This window comes from Triturus cristatus, chromosome 5_2, assembly GCF_964204655.1.
Source record: "Triturus cristatus chromosome 5_2, aTriCri1.1, whole genome shotgun sequence".
Taxonomy (NCBI): domain Eukaryota; kingdom Metazoa; phylum Chordata; class Amphibia; order Caudata; family Salamandridae; genus Triturus; species Triturus cristatus.
In genome coordinates, this window is record NC_140588.1 from 575,465,522 (window position 1) to 575,487,129 (window position 21,608).

The window sequence follows — 21,608 nt, forward strand, 5'->3', positions numbered from 1 at the left end:
GGGGAGCGCCAGACAGGCATTTCTCCGGCCAGGCAGACCCCTGCAGCACCCGTTAGGCTCCAAAGCCTGTACATTCCCAAGATGCCACTGGTCACTATGCAAATCAGACAGCCCTGGCCACACCCTCTCCGCCGCTGGGCTCTGCTGCTTTCGGTACGTGCAGCTCAGCTTTTTCTTACCCTGAACCAGACTTCCGTTTCAGCAAAAAGGTGGGTTGCAGTGGGTCCGGGATGCCATTTGGAGACAAAGCCTGCGGCCCTGTCAAAGATGACTTCCTGCCGCACACCATGTGGTCAGAAGCCTACGAAAAGAAGCGCACCTCGGAATACAGAATCTCACTTCCTCAAGAGCCTTGCACAAGAGATTTTCCTCCCGCCGAGGAAAGCAACTCAAAGGGAACCTTGCGAAAATCAAATTAGGAGCCAGATTGCGGGATGCTAGGCAAACTGTTTGTCAGAAAAGCAAATTCATTTTGAGAAGCCCTGACCTGCGGGAAGGAAAAGCATTCAAGGGCAGAAGAAGGACTGTTCCCTGACCGGGAATCGAACCCGGGCCGCGGCGGTGAGAGCGCCGAATCCTAACCACTAGACCACCAGGGAACCCACAGCCATACAGCAAAAGTTCCTACACTGCTCTCCTAGTGACAAAGCTCATGGGGGCTGAAAGCATATTTTATTCTACAGCGAATATGAATCAGAACTTGAAAAAACACTCATGATTCCACCAGACTGTTTGTCACTTCCAAGCACAGGCCATCCCCTCCCCCGTGCTACTGAACCGACGAATTCCTGTACAATCGGGATCCCCGGGAAATCACAAGAGGGACACCTAGTGGCCGCTGATAGCTCAAAGACAGCTGGTACACCTTCTCACACCTACCTCGTTATTCAGCTTGCTGGAAGAATACATTGCGAATGACCGATTCAAGAGTGCAAGGGAGAAGAGTGCTCCAAAGTAGATGTATACATCGCAGCCGGGTTTTCCAGCAATTTACCTTTCTGATGAGCTGGTACTGCACTTTACGCCCACATAGAGCACCTGACTGGGTGGGGGACTGCGTGCGCATGAAGGTGGCTGAGGGCAATGGGAGCAAAGCAACCTGGGACACAGGGGACCCAGCCCCTTTCCTCTGCTTTCGTCTATAGGTCGGGGTGCCTTTTTAAGGACCTTCGATTAAAAAAAGCTGAGCTGCGTGGACAAATTACGCACGTCTACGTCTTAGAGGGATCTTCCCTGACCGGGAATCGAACCCGGGCCGCGGCGGTGAAAGCGCCGAATCCTAGCCACTAGACCACCAGGGAGGAGATGCTCTTGTGAGCCTGCCTTGCTCACTTCCTTATTGTGACTAAGCTAACTCCACTGTATAGATTGCCCATAAAGTACGAGTGGGGAAAAGTTAGGTGTCACACAGTGTGTTTGTCATAAGCAATTACCTTTATCCTCCTGCAAAAGCCTTTTTACTCTGCAATCACCTCTTGCTGGACAGCCTGCGCTGGAGCAGCCAGCATGAAAAGGGAGCTGAGTAAGGCAGGGCCTAGGGTCTCACCAGGGTGGCCGAGTGGTTAAGGCGTTGGACTTAAGATCCAATGGACAGTTGTCCGCATGGGTTCGAGCCCCATCCCTGGTATGGGTTTTCAGCGGGTGTGTAGGAACTTGCAGATGCGTTTTTAAAGCATTTTCCTCTGCCCTCCTCACCCTCCCAGTGCCCTTCCTTAACAGTCCCAATTCACGTCTCAGCTGTGGGGTCTGCTGCTACTCTGCACTTAGCATGGATGCTTCCCAAAGCAATGCAGTGCCACCTACGCAGAGCCCCTGCTTAGAGAAATACACCTCCTATGTCTTTTCCCACTGAAGGGAGCAGGAGGAAGTACTTGCTTCCTGGGGAACATGGGCCTGCCACTGGAATTTGTTAACCCGCCTCTTGCGGATTTCTCCCCTTTCTTTGATTTACACCTGCAGGCTCTCCCTTGCCATCGGAGCAGGATCTGCTGATGCAGGCCCGGCTGGATCAAATGTGCAAAGGCTTGTCCCCAGGCCTCGGGAAAAAATTGAGCAGAGATTCCCGCCTCCGCCTCCGCCTCCTCTTGCCTTCCGAACGGGCTTCCAAACGGGCAATGCCCTGACGGGTCCCCCACGCCCCATCCTGCCCATGCCCACACCCCTGTATATGAGGGTGACCCATGTCCCTCACCCTCCATGCTCGAACGGAAGACACGTGTGTCCTGAGGGGAGCGCCAGACAGGCATTTCTCCGGCCAGGCAGACCCCTGCAGCACCCGTTAGGCTCCAAAGCCTGTACATTCCCAAGATGCCACTGGTCACTATGCAAATCAGACAGCCCTGGCCACACCCTCTCCGCCGCTGGGCTCTGCTGCTTTCGGTACGTGCAGCTCAGCTTTTTCTTACCCTGAACCAGACTTCCGTTTCAGCAAAAAGGTGGGTTGCAGTGGGTCCGGGATGCCATTTGGAGACGAAGCCTGCGGCCCTGTCAAAGATGACTTCCTGCCGCACACCATGTGGTCAGAAGCCTACGAAAAGAAGCGCACCTCGGAATACAGAATCTCACTTCCTCAAGAGCCTTGCACAAGAGATTTTCCTCCCGCCGAGGAAAGCAACTCAAAGGGAACCTTACGAAAATCAAATTAGGAGCCAGATTGCGGGATGCTAGGCAAACTGTTTGTCAGAAAAGCAAATTCATTTTGAGAAGCCCTGACCTGCGGGAAGGAAAAGCATTCAAGGGCAGAAGAAGGACTGTTCCCTGACCGGGAATCGAACCCGGGCCGCAGCGGTGAGAGCGCCAAATCCTAACCACTAGACCACCAGGGAACCCACAGCCATACAGCAAAAGTTCCTACACTGCTCTCCTAGTGACAAAGCTCATGGGGGCTGAAAGCATATTTTATTCTACAGCGAATATGAATCAGAACTTGAAAAAACACTCATGATTCCACCAGACTGTTTGTCACTTCCAAGCACAGGCCATCCCCTCCCCCGTTCTACTGAACCGACGAATTCCTGTACAATCGGGATCCCCGGGAAATCACAAGAGGGACACCTAGTGGCCGCTGATAGCTCAAAGACAGCTGGTACACCTTCTCACACCTACCTCGTTATTCAGCTTGCTGGAAGAATACATTGCGAATGACCGATTCAAGAGTGCAAGGGAGAAGAGTGCTCCAAAGTAGATGTATACATCGCAGCCGGGTTTTCCAGCAATTTACCTTTCTGATGAGCTGGTACTGCACTTTACGCCCACATAGAGCACCTGACTGGGTGGGGGACTGCGTGCGCATGAAGGTGGCTGAGGGCAATGGGAGCAAAGCAACCTGGGACACAGGGGACCCAGCCCCTTTCCTCTGCTTTCGTCTATAGGTCGGGGTGCCTTTTTAAGGACCTTCGATTAAAAAAAGCTGAGCTGCGTGGACAAATTACGCACGTCTACGTCTTAGAGGGATCTTCCCTGACTGGGAATCGAACCCGGGCCGCGGCGGTGAAAGCGCCGAATCCTAGCCACTAGACCACCAGGGAGGAGATGCTCTTGTGAGCCTGCCTTGCTCACTTCCTTATTGTGACTAAGCTAACTCCACTGTATAGATTGCCCATAAAGTACGAGTGGGGAAAAGTTAGGTGTCACACAGTGTGTTTGTCATAAGCAATTACCTTTATCCTCCTGCAAAAGCCTTTTTACTCTGCAATCACCTCTTGCTGGACAGCCTGCGCTGGAGCAGCCAGCATGAAAAGGGAGCTGAGTAAGGCAGGACCTAGGGTCTCACCAGGGTGGCCGAGTGGTTAAGGCGTTGGACTTAAGATCCAATGGACAGTTGTCCGCATGGGTTCGAGCACCATCCCTGGTATGGGTTTTCAGCGGGTGTGTAGGAACTTGCAGATGCTTTTGTAAAGCATTTTCCTCTGCCCTCCTCACCCTCCCAGTGCCCTTCCTTAACAGTCCCAATTCACGTCTCAGCTGTGGGGTCTGCTGCTACTCTGCACTTAGCATGGATGTTTGCCAAAGCAATGCAGTGCCACCTACGCAGAGCCCCTGCTTAGAGAAATACACCTCCTATGTCTTTTCCCACTGAAGGGAGCAGGAGGAAGTACTTGCTTCCTGGGGAACATGGGCCTGCCACTGGAATTTGTTAACCCGCCTCTTGCGGATTTCTCCCCTTTCTTTGATTTACACCTGCAGGCTCTCCCTTGCCATCGGAGCAGGATCTGCTGATGCAGGCCCGGCTGGATCAAATGTGCAAAGGCTTGTCCCCAGGCCTCGGGAAAAAATTGAGCAGAGATTCCCGCCTCCGCCTCCGCCTCCTCTTGCCTTCCGAACGGGCTTCCAAACGGGCAATGCCCTGACGGGTCCCCCACGCCCCATCCTGCCCATGCCCACACCCCTGTATATGAGGGTGACCCATGTCCCTCACCCTCCATGCTCGAACGGAAGACACGTGTGTCCTGAGGGGAGCGCCAGACAGGCATTTCTCCGGCCAGGCAGACCCCTGCAGCACCCGTTAGGCTCCAAAGCCTGTACATTCCCAAGATGCCACTGGTCACTATGCAAATCAGACAGCCCTGGCCACACCCTCTCCGCCGCTGGGCTCTGCTGCTTTCGGTACGTGCAGCTCAGCTTTTTCTTACCCTGAACCAGACTTCCGTTTCAGCAAAAAGGTGGGTTGCAGTGGGTCCGGGATGCCATTTGGAGACAAAGCCTGCGGCCCTGTCAAAGATGACTTCCTGCCGCACACCATGTGGTCAGAAGCCTACGAAAAGAAGCGCACCTCGGAATACAGAATCTCACTTCCTCAAGAGCCTTGCACAAGAGATTTTCCTCCCGCCGAGGAAAGCAACTCAAAGGGAACCTTGCGAAAATCAAATTAGGAGCCAGATTGCGGGATGCTAGGCAAACTGTTTGTCAGAAAAGCAAATTCATTTTGAGAAGCCCTGACCTGCGGGAAGGAAAAGCATTCAAGGGCAGAAGAAGGACTGTTCCCTGACCGGGAATCGAACCCGGGCCGCGGCGGTGAGAGCGCCAAATCCTAACCACTAGACCACCAGGGAACCCACAGCCATACAGCAAAAGTTCCTACACTGCTCTCCTAGTGACAAAGCTCATGGGGGCTGAAAGCATATTTTATTCTACAGCGAATATGAATCAGAACTTGAAAAAACACTCATGATTCCACCAGACTGTTTGTCACTTCCAAGCACAGGCCATCCCCTCCCCCGTGCTACTGAACCGACGAATTCCTGTACAATCGGGATCCCCGGGAAATCACAAGAGGGACACCTAGTGGCCGCTGATAGCTCAAAGACAGCTGGTACACCTTCTCACACCTACCTCGTTATTCAGCTTGCTGGAAGAATACATTGCGAATGACCGATTCAAGAGTGCAAGGGAGAAGAGTGCTCCAAAGTAGATGTATACATCGCAGCCGGGTTTTCCAGCAATTTACCTTTCTGATGAGCTGGTACTGCACTTTACGCCCACATAGAGCACCTGACTGGGTGGGGGACTGCGTGCGCATGAAGGTGGCTGAGGGCAATGGGAGCAAAGCAACCTGGGACACAGGGGACCCAGCCCCTTTCCTCTGCTTTCGTCTATAGGTCGGGGTGCCTTTTTAAGGACCTTCGATTAAAAAAAGCTGAGCTGCGTGGACAAATTACGCACGTCTACGTCTTAGAGGGATCTTCCCTGACCAGGAATCGAACCCGGGCCGCGGCGGTGAAAGCGCCGAATCCTAGCCACTAGACCACCAGGGAGGAGATGCTCTTGTGAGCCTGCCTTGCTCACTTCCTTATTGTGACTAAGCTAACTCCACTGTATAGATTGCCCATAAAGTACGAGTGGGGAAAAGTTAGGTGTCACACAGTGTGTTTGTCATAAGCAATTACCTTTATCCTCCTGCAAAAGCCTTTTTACTCTGCAATCACCTCTTGCTGGACAGCCTGCGCTGGAGCAGCCAGCATGAAAAGGGAGCTGAGTAAGGCAGGGCCTAGGGTCTCACCAGGGTGGCCGAGTGGTTAAGGCGTTGGACTTAAGATCCAATGGACAGTTGTCCGCATGGGTTCGAGCCCCATCCCTGGTATGGGTTTTCAGCGGGTGTGTAGGAACTTGCAGATGCTTTTTTAAAGCATTTTCCTCTGCCCTCCTCACCCTCCCAGTGCCCTTCCTTAACAGTCCCAATTCACGTCTCAGCTGTGGGGTCTGCTGCTACTCTGCACTTAGCATGGATGCTTCCCAAAGCAATGCAGTGCCACCTACGCAGAGCCCCTGCTTAGAGAAATACACCTCCTATGTCTTTTCCCACTGAAGGGAGCAGGAGGAAGTACTTGCTTCCTGGGGAACATGGGCCTGCCACTGGAATTTGTTAACCCGCCTCTTGCGGATTTCTCCCCTTTCTTTGATTTACACCTGCAGGCTCTCCCTTGCCATCGGAGCAGGATCTGCTGATGCAGGCCCGGCTGGATCAAATGTGCAAAGGCTTGTCCCCAGGCCTCGGGAAAAAATTGAGCAGAGATTCCCGCCTCCGCCTCCGCCTCCTCTTGCCTTCCGAACGGGCTTCCAAACGGGCAATGCCCTGACGGGTCCCCCACGCCCCATCCTGCCCATGCCCACACCCCTGTATATGAGGGTGACCCATGTCCCTCACCCTCCATGCTCGAACGGAAGACACGTGTGTCCTGAGGGGAGCGCCAGACAGGCATTTCTCCGGCCAGGCAGACCCCTGCAGCACCCGTTAGGCTCCAAAGCCTGTACATTCCCAAGATGCCACTGGTCACTATGCAAATCAGACAGCCCTGGCCACACCCTCTCCGCCGCTGGGCTCTGCTGCTTTCGGTACGTGCAGCTCAGCTTTTTCTTACCCTGAACCAGACTTCCGTTTCAGCAAAAAGGTGGGTTGCAGTGGGTCCGGGATGCCATTTGGAGACAAAGCCTGCGGCCCTGTCAAAGATGACTTCCTGCCGCACACCATGTGGTCAGAAGCCTACGAAAAGAAGCGCACCTCGGAATACAGAATCTCACTTCCTCAAGAGCCTTGCACAAGAGATTTTCCTCCCGCCGAGGAAAGCAACTCAAAGGGAACCTTGCGAAAATCAAATTAGGAGCCAGATTGCGGGATGCTAGGCAAACTGTTTGTCAGAAAAGCAAATTCATTTTGAGAAGCCCTGACCTGCGGGAAGGAAAAGCATTCAAGGGCAGAAGAAGGACTGTTCCCTGACCGGGAATCGAACCCGGGCCGCAGCGGTGAGAGCGCCGAATCCTAACCACTAGACCACCAGGGAACCCACAGCCATACAGCAAAAGTTCCTACACTGCTCTCCTAGTGACAAAGCTCATGGGGGCTGAAAGCATATTTTATTCTACAGCGAATATGAATCAGAACTTGAAAAAACACTCATGATTCCACCAGACTGTTTGTCACTTCCAAGCACAGGCCATCCCCTCCCCCGTGCTACTGAACCGACGAATTCCTGTACAATCGGGATCCCCGGGAAATCACAAGAGGGACACCTAGTGGCCGCTGATAGCTCAAAGACAGCTGGTACACCTTCTCACACCTACCTCGTTATTCAGCTTGCTGGAAGAATACATTGCGAATGACCGATTCAAGAGTGCAAGGGAGAAGAGTGCTCCAAAGTAGATGTATACATCGCAGCCGGGTTTTCCAGCAATTTACCTTTCTGATGAGCTGGTACTGCACTTTACGCCCACATAGAGCACCTGACTGGGTGGGGGACTGCGTGCGCATGAAGGTGGCTGAGGGCAATGGGAGCAAAGCAACCTGGGACACAGGGGACCCAGCCCCTTTCCTCTGCTTTCGTCTATAGGTCGGGGTGCCTTTTTAAGGACCTTCGATTAAAAAAAGCTGAGCTGCGTGGACAAATTACGCACGTCTACGTCTTAGAGGGATCTTCCCTGACCGGGAATCGAACCCGGGCCGCGGCGGTGAAAGCGCCGAATCCTAGCCACTAGACCACCAGGGAGGAGATGCTCTTGTGAGCCTGCCTTGCTCACTTCCTTATTGTGACTAAGCTAACTCCACTGTATAGATTGCCCATAAAGTACGAGTGGGGAAAAGTTAGGTGTCACACAGTGTGTTTGTCATAAGCAATTACCTTTATCCTCCTGCAAAAGCCTTTTTACTCTGCAATCACCTCTTGCTGGACAGCCTGCGCTGGAGCAGCCAGCATGAAAAGGGAGCTGAGTAAGGCAGGACCTAGGGTCTCACCAGGGTGGCCGAGTGGTTAAGGCGTTGGACTTAAGATCCAATGGACAGTTGTCCGCATGGGTTCGAGCACCATCCCTGGTATGGGTTTTCAGCGGGTGTGTAGGAACTTGCAGATGCTTTTGTAAAGCATTTTCCTCTGCCCTCCTCACCCTCCCAGTGCCCTTCCTTAACAGTCCCAATTCACGTCTCAGCTGTGGGGTCTGCTGCTACTCTGCACTTAGCATGGATGTTTGCCAAAGCAATGCAGTGCCACCTACGCAGAGCCCCTGCTTAGAGAAATACACCTCCTATGTCTTTTCCCACTGAAGGGAGCAGGAGGAAGTACTTGCTTCCTGGGGAACATGGGCCTGCCACTGGAATTTGTTAACCCGCCTCTTGCGGATTTCTCCCCTTTCTTTGATTTACACCTGCAGGCTCTCCCTTGCCATCGGAGCAGGATCTGCTGATGCAGGCCCGGCTGGATCAAATGTGCAAAGGCTTGTCCCCAGGCCTCGGGAAAAAATTGAGCAGAGATTCCCGCCTCCGCCTCCGCCTCCTCTTGCCTTCCGAACGGGCTTCCAAACGGGCAATGCCCTGACGGGTCCCCCACGCCCCATCCTGCCCATGCCCACACCCCTGTATATGAGGGTGACCCATGTCCCTCACCCTCCATGCTCGAACGGAAGACACGTGTGTCCTGAGGGGAGCGCCAGACAGGCATTTCTCCGGCCAGGCAGACCCCTGCAGCACCCGTTAGGCTCCAAAGCCTGTACATTCCCAAGATGCCACTGGTCACTATGCAAATCAGACAGCCCTGGCCACACCCTCTCCGCCGCTGGGCTCTGCTGCTTTCGGTACGTGCAGCTCAGCTTTTTCTTACCCTGAACCAGACTTCCGTTTCAGCAAAAAGGTGGGTTGCAGTGGGTCCGGGATGCCATTTGGAGACAAAGCCTGCGGCCCTGTCAAAGATGACTTCCTGCCGCACACCATGTGGTCAGAAGCCTACGAAAAGAAGCGCACCTCGGAATACAGAATCTCACTTCCTCAAGAGCCTTGCACAAGAGATTTTCCTCCCGCCGAGGAAAGCAACTCAAAGGGAACCTTGCGAAAATCAAATTAGGAGCCAGATTGCGGGATGCTAGGCAAACTGTTTGTCAGAAAAGCAAATTCATTTTGAGAAGCCCTGACCTGCGGGAAGGAAAAGCATTCAAGGGCAGAAGAAGGACTGTTCCCTGACCGGGAATCGAACCCGGGCCGCGGCGGTGAGAGCGCCAAATCCTAACCACTAGACCACCAGGGAACCCACAGCCATACAGCAAAAGTTCCTACACTGCTCTCCTAGTGACAAAGCTCATGGGGGCTGACAGCATATTTTATTCTACAGCGAATATGAATCAGAACTTGAAAAAACACTCATGATTCCACCAGACTGTTTGTCACTTCCAAGCACAGGCCATCCCCTCCCCCGTGCTACTGAACCGACGAATTCCTGTACAATCGGGATCCCCGGGAAATCACAAGAGGGACACCTAGTGGCCGCTGATAGCTCAAAGACAGCTGGTACACCTTCTCACACCTACCTCGTTATTCAGCTTGCTGGAAGAATACATTGCGAATGACCGATTCAAGAGTGCAAGGGAGAAGAGTGCTCCAAAGTAGATGTATACATCGCAGCCGGGTTTTCCAGCAATTTACCTTTCTGATGAGCTGGTACTGCACTTTACGCCCACATAGAGCACCTGACTGGGTGGGGGACTGCGTGCGCATGAAGGTGGCTGAGGGCAATGGGAGCAAAGCAACCTGGGACACAGGGGACCCAGCCCCTTTCCTCTGCTTTCGTCTATAGGTCGGGGTGCCTTTTTAAGGACCTTCGATTAAAAAAAGCTGAGCTGCGTGGACAAATTACGCACGTCTACGTCTTAGAGGGATCTTCCCTGACCAGGAATCGAACCCGGGCCGCGGCGGTGAAAGCGCCGAATCCTAGCCACTAGACCACCAGGGAGGAGATGCTCTTGTGAGCCTGCCTTGCTCACTTCCTTATTGTGACTAAGCTAACTCCACTGTATAGATTGCCCATAAAGTACGAGTGGGGAAAAGTTAGGTGTCACACAGTGTGTTTGTCATAAGCAATTACCTTTATCCTCCTGCAAAAGCCTTTTTACTCTGCAATCACCTCTTGCTGGACAGCCTGCGCTGGAGCAGCCAGCATGAAAAGGGAGCTGAGTAAGGCAGGGCCTAGGGTCTCACCAGGGTGGCCGAGTGGTTAAGGCGTTGGACTTAAGATCCAATGGACAGTTGTCCGCATGGGTTCGAGCCCCATCCCTGGTATGGGTTTTCAGCGGGTGTGTAGGAACTTGCAGATGCTTTTTTAAAGCATTTTCCTCTGCCCTCCTCACCCTCCCAGTGCCCTTCCTTAACAGTCCCAATTCACGTCTCAGCTGTGGGGTCTGCTGCTACTCTGCACTTAGCATGGATGCTTCCCAAAGCAATGCAGTGCCACCTACGCAGAGCCCCTGCTTAGAGAAATACACCTCCTATGTCTTTTCCCACTGAAGGGAGCAGGAGGAAGTACTTGCTTCCTGGGGAACATGGGCCTGCCACTGGAATTTGTTAACCCGCCTCTTGCGGATTTCTCCCCTTTCTTTGATTTACACCTGCAGGCTCTCCCTTGCCATCGGAGCAGGATCTGCTGATGCAGGCCCGGCTGGATCAAATGTGCAAAGGCTTGTCCCCAGGCCTCGGGAAAAAATTGAGCAGAGATTCCCGCCTCCGCCTCCGCCTCCTCTTGCCTTCCGAACGGGCTTCCAAACGGGCAATGCCCTGACGGGTCCCCCACGCCCCATCCTGCCCATGCCCACACCCCTGTATATGAGGGTGACCCATGTCCCTCACCCTCCATGCTCGAACGGAAGACACGTGTGTCCTGAGGGGAGCGCCAGACAGGCATTTCTCCGGCCAGGCAGACCCCTGCAGCACCCGTTAGGCTCCAAAGCCTGTACATTCCCAAGATGCCACTGGTCACTATGCAAATCAGACAGCCCTGGCCACACCCTCTCCGCCGCTGGGCTCTGCTGCTTTCGGTACGTGCAGCTCAGCTTTTTCTTACCCTGAACCAGACTTCCGTTTCAGCAAAAAGGTGGGTTGCAGTGGGTCCGGGATGCCATTTGGAGACAAAGCCTGCGGCCCTGTCAAAGATGACTTCCTGCCGCACACCATGTGGTCAGAAGCCTACGAAAAGAAGCGCACCTCGGAATACAGAATCTCACTTCCTCAAGAGCCTTGCACAAGAGATTTTCCTCCCGCCGAGGAAAGCAACTCAAAGGGAACCTTGCGAAAATCAAATTAGGAGCCAGATTGCGGGATGCTAGGCAAACTGTTTGTCAGAAAAGCAAATTCATTTTGAGAAGCCCTGACCTGCGGGAAGGAAAAGCATTCAAGGGCAGAAGAAGGACTGTTCCCTGACCGGGAATCGAACCCGGGCCGCAGCGGTGAGAGCGCCGAATCCTAACCACTAGACCACCAGGGAACCCACAGCCATACAGCAAAAGTTCCTACACTGCTCTCCTAGTGACAAAGCTCATGGGGGCTGAAAGCATATTTTATTCTACAGCGAATATGAATCAGAACTTGAAAAAACACTCATGATTCCACCAGACTGTTTGTCACTTCCAAGCACAGGCCATCCCCTCCCCCGTGCTACTGAACCGACGAATTCCTGTACAATCGGGATCCCCGGGAAATCACAAGAGGGACACCTAGTGGCCGCTGATAGCTCAAAGACAGCTGGTACACCTTCTCACACCTACCTCGTTATTCAGCTTGCTGGAAGAATACATTGCGAATGACCGATTCAAGAGTGCAAGGGAGAAGAGTGCTCCAAAGTAGATGTATACATCGCAGCCGGGTTTTCCAGCAATTTACCTTTCTGATGAGCTGGTACTGCACTTTACGCCCACATAGAGCACCTGACTGGGTGGGGGACTGCGTGCGCATGAAGGTGGCTGAGGGCAATGGGAGCAAAGCAACCTGGGACACAGGGGACCCAGCCCCTTTCCTCTGCTTTCGTCTATAGGTCGGGGTGCCTTTTTAAGGACCTTCGATTAAAAAAAGCTGAGCTGCGTGGACAAATTACGCACGTCTACGAGGGATCTTCCCTGACCGGGAATCGAACCCGGGCCGCGGCGGTGAAAGCGCCGAATCCTAGCCACTAGACCACCAGGGAGGAGATGCTCTTGTGAGCCTGCCTTGCTCACTTCCTTATTGTGACTAAGCTAACTCCACTGTATAGATTGCCCATAAAGTACGAGTGGGGAAAAGTTAGGTGTCACACAGTGTGTTTGTCATAAGCAATTACCTTTATCCTCCTGCAAAAGCCTTTTTACTCTGCAATCACCTCTTGCTGGACAGCCTGCGCTGGAGCAGCCAGCATGAAAAGGGAGCTGAGTAAGGCAGGGCCTAGGGTCTCACCAGGGTGGCCGAGTGGTTAAGGCGTTGGACTTAAGATCCAATGGACAGTTGTCTGCATGGGTTCGAGCCGCATCCCTGGTATGGGTTTTCAGCGGGTGTGTAGGAACTTGCAGATGCTTTTTTAAAGCATTTTCCTCTGCCCTCCTCACCCTCCCAGTGCCCTTCCTTAACAGTCCCAATTCACGTCTCAGCTGTGGGGTCTGCTGCTACTCTGCACTTAGCATGGATGCTTCCCAAAGCAATGCAGTGCCACCTACGCAGAGCCCCTGCTTAGAGAAATACACCTCCTATGTCTTTTCCCACTGAAGGGAGCAGGAGGAAGTACTTGCTTCCTGGGGAACATGGGCCTGCCACTGGAATTTGTTAACCCGCCTCTTGCGGATTTCTCCCCTTTCTTTGATTTACACCTGCAGGCTCTCCCTTGCCATCGGAGCAGGATCTGCTGATGCAGGCCCGGCTGGATCAAATGTGCAAAGGCTTGTCCCCAGGCCTCGGGAAAAAATTGAGCAGAGATTCCCGCCTCCGCCTCCGCCTCCTCTTGCCTTCCGAACGGGCTTCCAAACGGGCAATGCCCTGACGGGTCCCCCACGCCCCATCCTGCCCATGCCCACACCCCTGTATATGAGGGTGACCCATGTCCCTCACCCTCCATGCTCGAACGGAAGACACGTGTGTCCTGAGGGGAGCGCCAGACAGGCATTTCTCCGGCCAGGCAGACCCCTGCAGCACCCGTTAGGCTCCAAAGCCTGTACATTCCCAAGATGCCACTGGTCACTATGCAAATCAGACAGCCCTGGCCACACCCTCTCCGCCGCTGGGCTCTGCTGCTTTCGGTACGTGCAGCTCAGCTTTTTCTTACCCTGAACCAGACTTCCGTTTCAGCAAAAAGGTGGGTTGCAGTGGGTCCGGGATGCCATTTGGAGACGAAGCCTGCGGCCCTGTCAAAGATGACTTCCTGCCGCACACCATGTGGTCAGAAGCCTACGAAAAGAAGCGCACCTCGGAATACAGAATCTCACTTCCTCAAGAGCCTTGCACAAGAGATTTTCCTCCCGCCGAGGAAAGCAACTCAAAGGGAACCTTACGAAAATCAAATTAGGAGCCAGATTGCGGGATGCTAGGCAAACTGTTTGTCAGAAAAGCAAATTCATTTTGAGAAGCCCTGACCTGCGGGAAGGAAAAGCATTCAAGGGCAGAAGAAGGACTGTTCCCTGACCGGGAATCGAACCCGGGCCGCAGCGGTGAGAGCGCCAAATCCTAACCACTAGACCACCAGGGAACCCACAGCCATACAGCAAAAGTTCCTACACTGCTCTCCTAGTGACAAAGCTCATGGGGGCTGAAAGCATATTTTATTCTACAGCGAATATGAATCAGAACTTGAAAAAACACTCATGATTCCACCAGACTGTTTGTCACTTCCAAGCACAGGCCATCCCCTCCCCCGTTCTACTGAACCGACGAATTCCTGTACAATCGGGATCCCCGGGAAATCACAAGAGGGACACCTAGTGGCCGCTGATAGCTCAAAGACAGCTGGTACACCTTCTCACACCTACCTCGTTATTCAGCTTGCTGGAAGAATACATTGCGAATGACCGATTCAAGAGTGCAAGGGAGAAGAGTGCTCCAAAGTAGATGTATACATCGCAGCCGGGTTTTCCAGCAATTTACCTTTCTGATGAGCTGGTACTGCACTTTACGCCCACATAGAGCACCTGACTGGGTGGGGGACTGCGTGCGCATGAAGGTGGCTGAGGGCAATGGGAGCAAAGCAACCTGGGACACAGGGGACCCAGCCCCTTTCCTCTGCTTTCGTCTATAGGTCGGGGTGCCTTTTTAAGGACCTTCGATTAAAAAAAGCTGAGCTGCGTGGACAAATTACGCACGTCTACGTCTTAGAGGGATCTTCCCTGATCGGGAATCGAACCCGGGCCGCGGCGGTGAAAGCGCCGAATCCTAGCCACTAGACCACCAGGGAGGAGATGCTCTTGTGAGCCTGCCTTGCTCACTTCCTTATTGTGACTAAGCTAACTCCACTGTATAGATTGCCCATAAAGTACGAGTGGGGAAAAGTTAGGTGTCACACAGTGTGTTTGTCATAAGCAATTACCTTTATCCTCCTGCAAAAGCCTTTTTACTCTGCAATCACCTCTTGCTGGACAGCCTGCGCTGGAGCAGCCAGCATGAAAAGGGAGCTGAGTAAGGCAGGACCTAGGGTCTCACCAGGGTGGCCGAGTGGTTAAGGCGTTGGACTTAAGATCCAATGGACAGTTGTCCGCATGGGTTCGAGCACCATCCCTGGTATGGGTTTTCAGCGGGTGTGTAGGAACTTGCAGATGCTTTTGTAAAGCATTTTCCTCTGCCCTCCTCACCCTCCCAGTGCCCTTCCTTAACAGTCCCAATTCACGTCTCAGCTGTGGGGTCTGCTGCTACTCTGCACTTAGCATGGATGTTTGCCAAAGCAATGCAGTGCCACCTACGCAGAGCCCCTGCTTAGAGAAATACACCTCCTATGTCTTTTCCCACTGAAGGGAGCAGGAGGAAGTACTTGCTTCCTGGGGAACATGGGCCTGCCACTGGAATTTGTTAACCCGCCTCTTGCGGATTTCTCCCCTTTCTTTGATTTACACCTGCAGGCTCTCCCTTGCCATCGGAGCAGGATCTGCTGATGCAGGCCCGGCTGGATCAAATGTGCAAAGGCTTGTCCCCAGGCCTCGGGAAAAAATTGAGCAGAGATTCCCGCCTCCGCCTCCGCCTCCTCTTGCCTTCCGAACGGGCTTCCAAACGGGCAATGCCCTGACGGGTCCCCCACGCCCCATCCTGCCCATGCCCACACCCCTGTATATGAGGGGACCCATGTCCCTCACCCTCCATGCTCGAACGGAAGACACGTGTGTCCTGAGGGGAGCGCCAGACAGGCATTTCTCCGGCCAGGCAGACCCCTGCAGCACCCGTTAGGCTCCAAAGCCTGTACATTCCCAAGATGCCACTGGTCACTATGCAAATCAGACAGCCCTGGCCACACCCTCTCCGCCGCTGGGCTCTGCTGCTTTCGGTACGTGCAGCTCAGCTTTTTCTTACCCTGAACCAGACTTCCGTTTCAGCAAAAAGGTGGGTTGCAGTGGGTCCGGGATGCCATTTGGAGACAAAGCCTGCGGCCCTGTCAAAGATGACTTCCTGCCGCACACCATGTGGTCAGAAGCCTACGAAAAGAAGCGCACCTCGGAATACAGAATCTCACTTCCTCAAGAGCCTTGCACAAGAGATTTTCCTCCCGCCGAGGAAAGCAACTCAAAGGGAACCTTACGAAAATCAAATTAGGAGCCAGATTGCGGGATGCTAGGCAAACTGTTTGTCAGAAAAGCAAATTCATTTTGAGAAGCCCTGACCTGCGGGAAGGAAAAGCATTCAAGGGCAGAAGAAGGACTGTTCCCTGACCGGGAATCGAACCCGGGCCGCGGCGGTGAGAGCGCCAAATCCTAACCACTAGACCACCAGGGAACCCACAGCCATACAGCAAAAGTTCCTACACTGCTCTCCTAGTGACAAAGCTCATGGGGGCTGAAAGCATATTTTATTCTACAGCGAATATGAATCAGAACTTGAAAAAACACTCATGATTCCACCAGACTGTTTGTCACTTCCAAGCACAGGCCATCCCCTCCCCCGTTCTACTGAACCGACGAATTCCTGTACAATCGGGATCCCCGGGAAATCACAAGAGGGACACCTAGTGGCCGCTGATAGCTCAAAGACAGCTGGTACACCTTCTCACACCTACCTCGTTATTCAGCTTGCTGGAAGAATACATTGCGAATGACCGATTCAAGAGTGCAAGGGAGAAGAGTGCTCCAAAGTAGATGTATACATCGCAGCCGGGTTTTCCAGCAATTTACCTTTCTGATGAGCTGGTACTGCACTTTACGCCCACATAGAGCACCTGACTGGGTGGGGGACTGCGTGCGCATGAAGGTGGCTGAGGGCAATGGGAGCAAAGCAACCTGGGACACAGGGGACCCAGCCCCTTTCCTCTGCTTTCGTCTATAGGTCGGGGTGCCTTTTTAAGGACCTTCGATTAAAAAAAGCTGAGCTGCGTGGACAAATTACGCACGTCTACGTCTTAGAGGGATCTTCCCTGACCGGGAATCGAACCCGGGCCGCGGCGGTGAAAGCGCCGAATCCTAGCCACTAGACCACCAGGGAGGAGATGCTCTTGTGAGCCTGCCTTGCTCACTTCCTTATTGTGACTAAGCTAACTCCACTGTATAGATTGCCCATAAAGTACGAGTGGGGAAAAGTTAGGTGTCACACAGTGTGTTTGTCATAAGCAATTACCTTTATCCTCCTGCAAAAGCCTTTTTACTCTGCAATCACCTCTTGCTGGACAGCCTGCGCTGGAGCAGCCAGCATGAAAAGGGAGCTGAGTAAGGCAGGACCTAGGGTCTCACCAGGGTGGCCGAGTGGTTAAGGCGTTGGACTTAAGATCCAATGGACAGTTGTCCGCATGGGTTCGAGCCCCATCCCTGGTATGGGTTTTCAGCGGGTGTGTAGGAACTTGCAGATGCTTTTTTAAAGCATTTTCCTCTGCCCTCCTCACCCTCCCAGTGCCCTTCCTTAACAGTCCCAATTCACGTCTCAGCTGTGGGGTCTGCTGCTACTCTGCACTTAGCATGGATGCTTCCCAAAGCAATGCAGTGCCACCTACGCAGAGCCCCTGCTTAGAGAAATACACCTCCTATGTCTTTTCCCACTGAAGGGAGCAGGAGGAAGTACTTGCTTCCTGGGGAACATGGGCCTGCCACTGGAATTTGTTAACCCGCCTCTTGCGGATTTCTCCCCTTTCTTTGATTTACACCTGCAGGCTCTCCCTTGCCATCGGAGCAGGATCTGCTGATGCAGGCCCGGCTGGATCAAATGTGCAAAGGCTTGTCCCCAGGCCTCGGGAAAAAATTGAGCAGAGATTCCCGCCTCCGCCTCCGCCTCCTCTTGCCTTCCGAACGGGCTTCCAAACGGGCAATGCCCTGACGGGTCCCCCACGCCCCATCCTGCCCATGCCCACACCCCTGTATATGAGGGTGACCCATGTCCCTCACCCTCCATGCTCGAACGGAAGACACGTGTGTCCTGAGGGGAGCGCCAGACAGGCATTTCTCCGGCCAGGCAGACCCCTGCAGCACCCGTTAGGCTCCAAAGCCTGTACATTCCCAAGATGCCACTGGTCACTATGCAAATCAGACAGCCCTGGCCACACCCTCTCCGCCGCTGGGCTCTGCTGCTTTCGGTACGTGCAGCTCAGCTTTTTCTTACCCTGAACCAGACTTCCGTTTCAGCAAAAAGGTGGGTTGCAGTGGGTCCGGGATGCCATTTGGAGACAAAGCCTGCGGCCCTGTCAAAGATGACTTCCTGCCGCACACCATGTGGTCAGAAGCCTACGAAAAGAAGCGCACCTCGGAATACAGAATCTCACTTCCTCAAGAGCCTTGCACAAGAGATTTTCCTCCCGCCGAGGAAAGCAACTCAAAGGGAACCTTGCGAAAATCAAATTAGGAGCCAGATTGCGGGATGCTAGGCAAACTGTTTGTCAGAAAAGCAAATTCATTTTGAGAAGCCCTGACCTGCGGGAAGGAAAAGCATTCAAGGGCAGAAGAAGGACTGTTCCCTGACCGGGAATCGAACCCGGGCCGCAGCGGTGAGAGCGCCGAATCCTAACCACTAGACCACCAGGGAACCCACAGCCATACAGCAAAAGTTCCTACACTGCTCTCCTAGTGACAAAGCTCATGGGGGCTGAAAGCATATTTTATTCTACAGCGAATATGAATCAGAACTTGAAAAAACACTCATGATTCCACCAGACTGTTTGTCACTTCCAAGCACAGGCCATCCCCTCCCCCGTGCTACTGAACCGACGAATTCCTGTACAATCGGGATCCCCGGGAAATCACAAGAGGGACACCTAGTGGCCGCTGATAGCTCAAAGACAGCTGGTACACCTTCTCACACCTACCTCGTTATTCAGCTTGCTGGAAGAATACATTGCGAATGACCGATTCAAGAGTGCAAGGGAGAAGAGTGCTCCAAAGTAGATGTATACATCGCAGCCGGGTTTTCCAGCAATTTACCTTTCTGATGAGCTGGTACTGCACTTTACGCCCACATAGAGCACCTGACTGGGTGGGGGACTGCGTGCGCATGAAGGTGGCTGAGGGCAATGGGAGCAAAGCAACCTGGGACACAGGGGACCCAGCCCCTTTCCTCTGCTTTCGTCTATAGGTCGGGGTGCCTTTTTAAGGACCTTCGATTAAAAAAAGCTGAGCTGCGTGGACAAATTACGCACGTCTACGAGGGATCTTCCCTGACCGGGAATCGAACCCGGGCCGCGGCGGTGAAAGCGCCGAATCCTAGCCACTAGACCACCAGGGAGGAGATGCTCTTGTGAGCCTGCCTTGCTCACTTCCTTATTGTGACTAAGCTAACTCCACTGTATAGATTGCCCATAAAGTACGAGTGGGGAAAAGTTAGGTGTCACACAGTGTGTTTGTCATAAGCAATTACCTTTATCCTCCTGCAAAAGCCTTTTTACTCTGCAATCACCTCTTGCTGGACAGCCTGCGCTGGAGCAGCCAGCATGAAAAGGGAGCTGAGTAAGGCAGGGCCTAGGGTCTCACCAGGGTGGCCGAGTGGTTAAGGCGTTGGACTTAAGATCCAATGGACAGTTGTCTGCATGGGTTCGAGCCGCATCCCTGGTATGGGTTTTCAGCGGGTGTGTAGGAACTTGCAGATGCTTTTTTAAAGCATTTTCCTCTGCCCTCCTCACCCTCCCAGTGCCCTTCCTTAACAGTCCCAATTCACGTCTCAGCTGTGGGGTCTGCTGCTACTCTGCACTTAGCATGGATGCTTCCCAAAGCAATGCAGTGCCACCTACGCAGAGCCCCTGCTTAGAGAAATACACCTCCTATGTCTTTTCCCACTGAAGGGAGCAGGAGGAAGTACTTGCTTCCTGGGGAACATGGGCCTGCCACTGGAATTTGTTAACCCGCCTCTTGCGGATTTCTCCCCTTTCTTTGATTTACACCTGCAGGCTCTCCCTTGCCATCGGAGCAGGATCTGCTGATGCAGGCCCGGCTGGATCAAATGTGCAAAGGCTTGTCCCCAGGCCTCGGGAAAAAATTGAGCAGAGATTCCCGCCTCCGCCTCCGCCTCCTCTTGCCTTCCGAACGGGCTTCCAAACGGGCAATGCCCTGACGGGTACCCCACGCCCCACCCTGCCCATGCCCACACCCCTGTATATGAGGGTGACCCATGTCCCTCACCCTCCATGCTCGAACGGAAGACACGTGTGTCCTGAGGGGAGCGCCAGACAGGCATTTCTCCGGCCAGGCAGACCCCTGCAGCACCCGTTAGGCTCCAAAGCTTGTACATTCCCAAGATGCCACTGGTCACTATGCAAATCAGACAGCCCTGGCCACACCCTCTCCGCCGCTGGGCTCTGCTGCTTTCGGTACGTGCAGCTCAGCTTTTTCTTACCCTGAACCAGACTTCCGTTTCAGCAAAAAGGTGGGTTGCAGTGGGTCCGGGATGCCATTTGGAGACAAAGCCTGCGGCCCTGTCAAAGATGACTTCCTGCCGCACACCATGTGGTCAGAAGCCTACGAAAAGAAGCGCACCTCGGAATACAGAATCTCACTTCCTCAAGAGCCTTGCACAAGAGATTGTCCTCCCGCCGAGGAAAGCAACTCAAAGGGAACCTTGCGAAAATCAAATTAGGAGCCAGATTGCGGGATGCTAGGCAAACTGTTTGTCAGAAAAGCAAATTCATTTTGAGAAGCCCTGACCTGCGGGAAGGAAAAGCATTCAAGGGCAGAAGAAGGACTGTTCCCTGACCGGGAATCGAACCCGGGCCGCGGCGGTGAGAGCGCCGAATCCTAACCACTAGACCACCAGGGAACCCACAGCCATACAGCAAAAGTTCCTACACTGCTCTCCTAGTGACAAAGCTCATGGGGGCTGAAAGCATATTTTATTCTACAGCGAATATGAATCAGAACTTGAAAAAACACTCATGATTCCACCAGACTGTTTGTCACTTCCAAGCACAGGCCATCCCCTCCCCCGTGCTACTGAACCGACGAATTCCTGTACAATCGGGATCCCCGGGAAATCACAAGAGGGACACCTAGTGGCCGCTGATAGCTCAAAGACAGCTGGTACACCTTCTCACACCTACCTCGTTATTCAGCTTGCTGGAAGAATACATTGCGAATGACCGATTCAAGAGTGCAAGGGAGAAGAGTGCTCCAAAGTAGATGTATACATCGCAGCCGGGTTTTCCAGCAATTTACCTTTCTGATGAGCTGGTACTGCACTTTACGCCCACATAGAGCACCTGACTGGGTGGGGGACTGCGTGCGCATGAAGGTGGCTGAGGGCAATGGGAGCAAAGCAACCTGGGACACAGGGGACCCAGCCCCTTTCCTCTGCTTTCGTCTATAGGTCGGGGTGCCTTTTTAAGGACCTTCGATTAAAAAAAGCTGAGCTGCGTGGACAAATTACGCACGTCTACGTCTTAGAGGGATCTTCCCTGACCAGGAATCGAACCCGGGCCGCGGCGGTGAAAGCGCCGAATCCTAGCCACTAGACCACCAGGGAGGAGATGCTCTTGTGAGCCTGCCTTGCTCACTTCCTTATTGTGACTAAGCTAACTCCACTGTATAGATTGCCCATAAAGTACGAGTGGGGAAAAGTTAGGTGTCACACAGTGTGTTTGTCATAAGCAATTACCTTTATCCTCCTGCAAAAGCCTTTTTACTCTGCAATCACCTCTTGCTGGACAGCCTGCGCTGGAGCAGCCAGCATGAAAAGGGAGCTGAGTAAGGCAGGGCCTAGGGTCTCACCAGGGTGGCTGAGTGGTTAAGGCGTTGGACTTAAGATCCAA

The 21,608-nt window shown here is 53.4% G+C and overlaps 14 non-coding genes across 14 annotated transcripts; 4 read left to right on the forward strand and 10 right to left on the reverse strand.

The window, feature by feature from the left end:
- Positions 1-527: 527 nt before the first annotated feature.
- TRNAE-CUC (transfer RNA glutamic acid (anticodon CUC)) lies at positions 528-599 on the reverse strand. The gene has a single exon. It is a non-coding gene; the product is annotated as a tRNA-Glu (tRNA).
- Positions 600-1,229: 630 nt separating this feature from the next.
- On the reverse strand, positions 1,230-1,301 carry TRNAE-UUC (transfer RNA glutamic acid (anticodon UUC)). Its single transcript has one exon. It is a non-coding gene; the product is annotated as a tRNA-Glu (tRNA).
- Positions 1,302-1,544: 243 nt separating this feature from the next.
- Positions 1,545-1,627, forward strand: TRNAL-UAA (transfer RNA leucine (anticodon UAA)). The gene has a single exon. It is a non-coding gene; the product is annotated as a tRNA-Leu (tRNA).
- A 3,352-nt stretch (positions 1,628-4,979) lies between these two features.
- On the reverse strand, positions 4,980-5,051 carry TRNAE-CUC (transfer RNA glutamic acid (anticodon CUC)). The gene has a single exon. It is a non-coding gene; the product is annotated as a tRNA-Glu (tRNA).
- Positions 5,052-5,996: 945 nt separating this feature from the next.
- Positions 5,997-6,079, forward strand: TRNAL-UAA (transfer RNA leucine (anticodon UAA)). The gene has a single exon. It is a non-coding gene; the product is annotated as a tRNA-Leu (tRNA).
- Positions 6,080-7,907: 1,828 nt separating this feature from the next.
- Positions 7,908-7,979, reverse strand: TRNAE-UUC (transfer RNA glutamic acid (anticodon UUC)). Its single transcript has one exon. It is a non-coding gene; the product is annotated as a tRNA-Glu (tRNA).
- Positions 7,980-9,431: 1,452 nt separating this feature from the next.
- TRNAE-CUC (transfer RNA glutamic acid (anticodon CUC)) lies at positions 9,432-9,503 on the reverse strand. The gene has a single exon. It is a non-coding gene; the product is annotated as a tRNA-Glu (tRNA).
- Positions 9,504-10,448: 945 nt separating this feature from the next.
- On the forward strand, positions 10,449-10,531 carry TRNAL-UAA (transfer RNA leucine (anticodon UAA)). Its single transcript has one exon. It is a non-coding gene; the product is annotated as a tRNA-Leu (tRNA).
- A 1,822-nt stretch (positions 10,532-12,353) lies between these two features.
- Positions 12,354-12,425, reverse strand: TRNAE-UUC (transfer RNA glutamic acid (anticodon UUC)). Its single transcript has one exon. It is a non-coding gene; the product is annotated as a tRNA-Glu (tRNA).
- A 3,677-nt stretch (positions 12,426-16,102) lies between these two features.
- TRNAE-CUC (transfer RNA glutamic acid (anticodon CUC)) lies at positions 16,103-16,174 on the reverse strand. Its single transcript has one exon. It is a non-coding gene; the product is annotated as a tRNA-Glu (tRNA).
- A 630-nt stretch (positions 16,175-16,804) lies between these two features.
- Positions 16,805-16,876, reverse strand: TRNAE-UUC (transfer RNA glutamic acid (anticodon UUC)). The gene has a single exon. It is a non-coding gene; the product is annotated as a tRNA-Glu (tRNA).
- A 243-nt stretch (positions 16,877-17,119) lies between these two features.
- Positions 17,120-17,202, forward strand: TRNAL-UAA (transfer RNA leucine (anticodon UAA)). The gene has a single exon. It is a non-coding gene; the product is annotated as a tRNA-Leu (tRNA).
- Positions 17,203-19,024: 1,822 nt separating this feature from the next.
- Positions 19,025-19,096, reverse strand: TRNAE-UUC (transfer RNA glutamic acid (anticodon UUC)). Its single transcript has one exon. It is a non-coding gene; the product is annotated as a tRNA-Glu (tRNA).
- A 1,452-nt stretch (positions 19,097-20,548) lies between these two features.
- TRNAE-CUC (transfer RNA glutamic acid (anticodon CUC)) lies at positions 20,549-20,620 on the reverse strand. The gene has a single exon. It is a non-coding gene; the product is annotated as a tRNA-Glu (tRNA).
- Between the last annotated feature and the right edge of the window lie 988 nt (positions 20,621-21,608).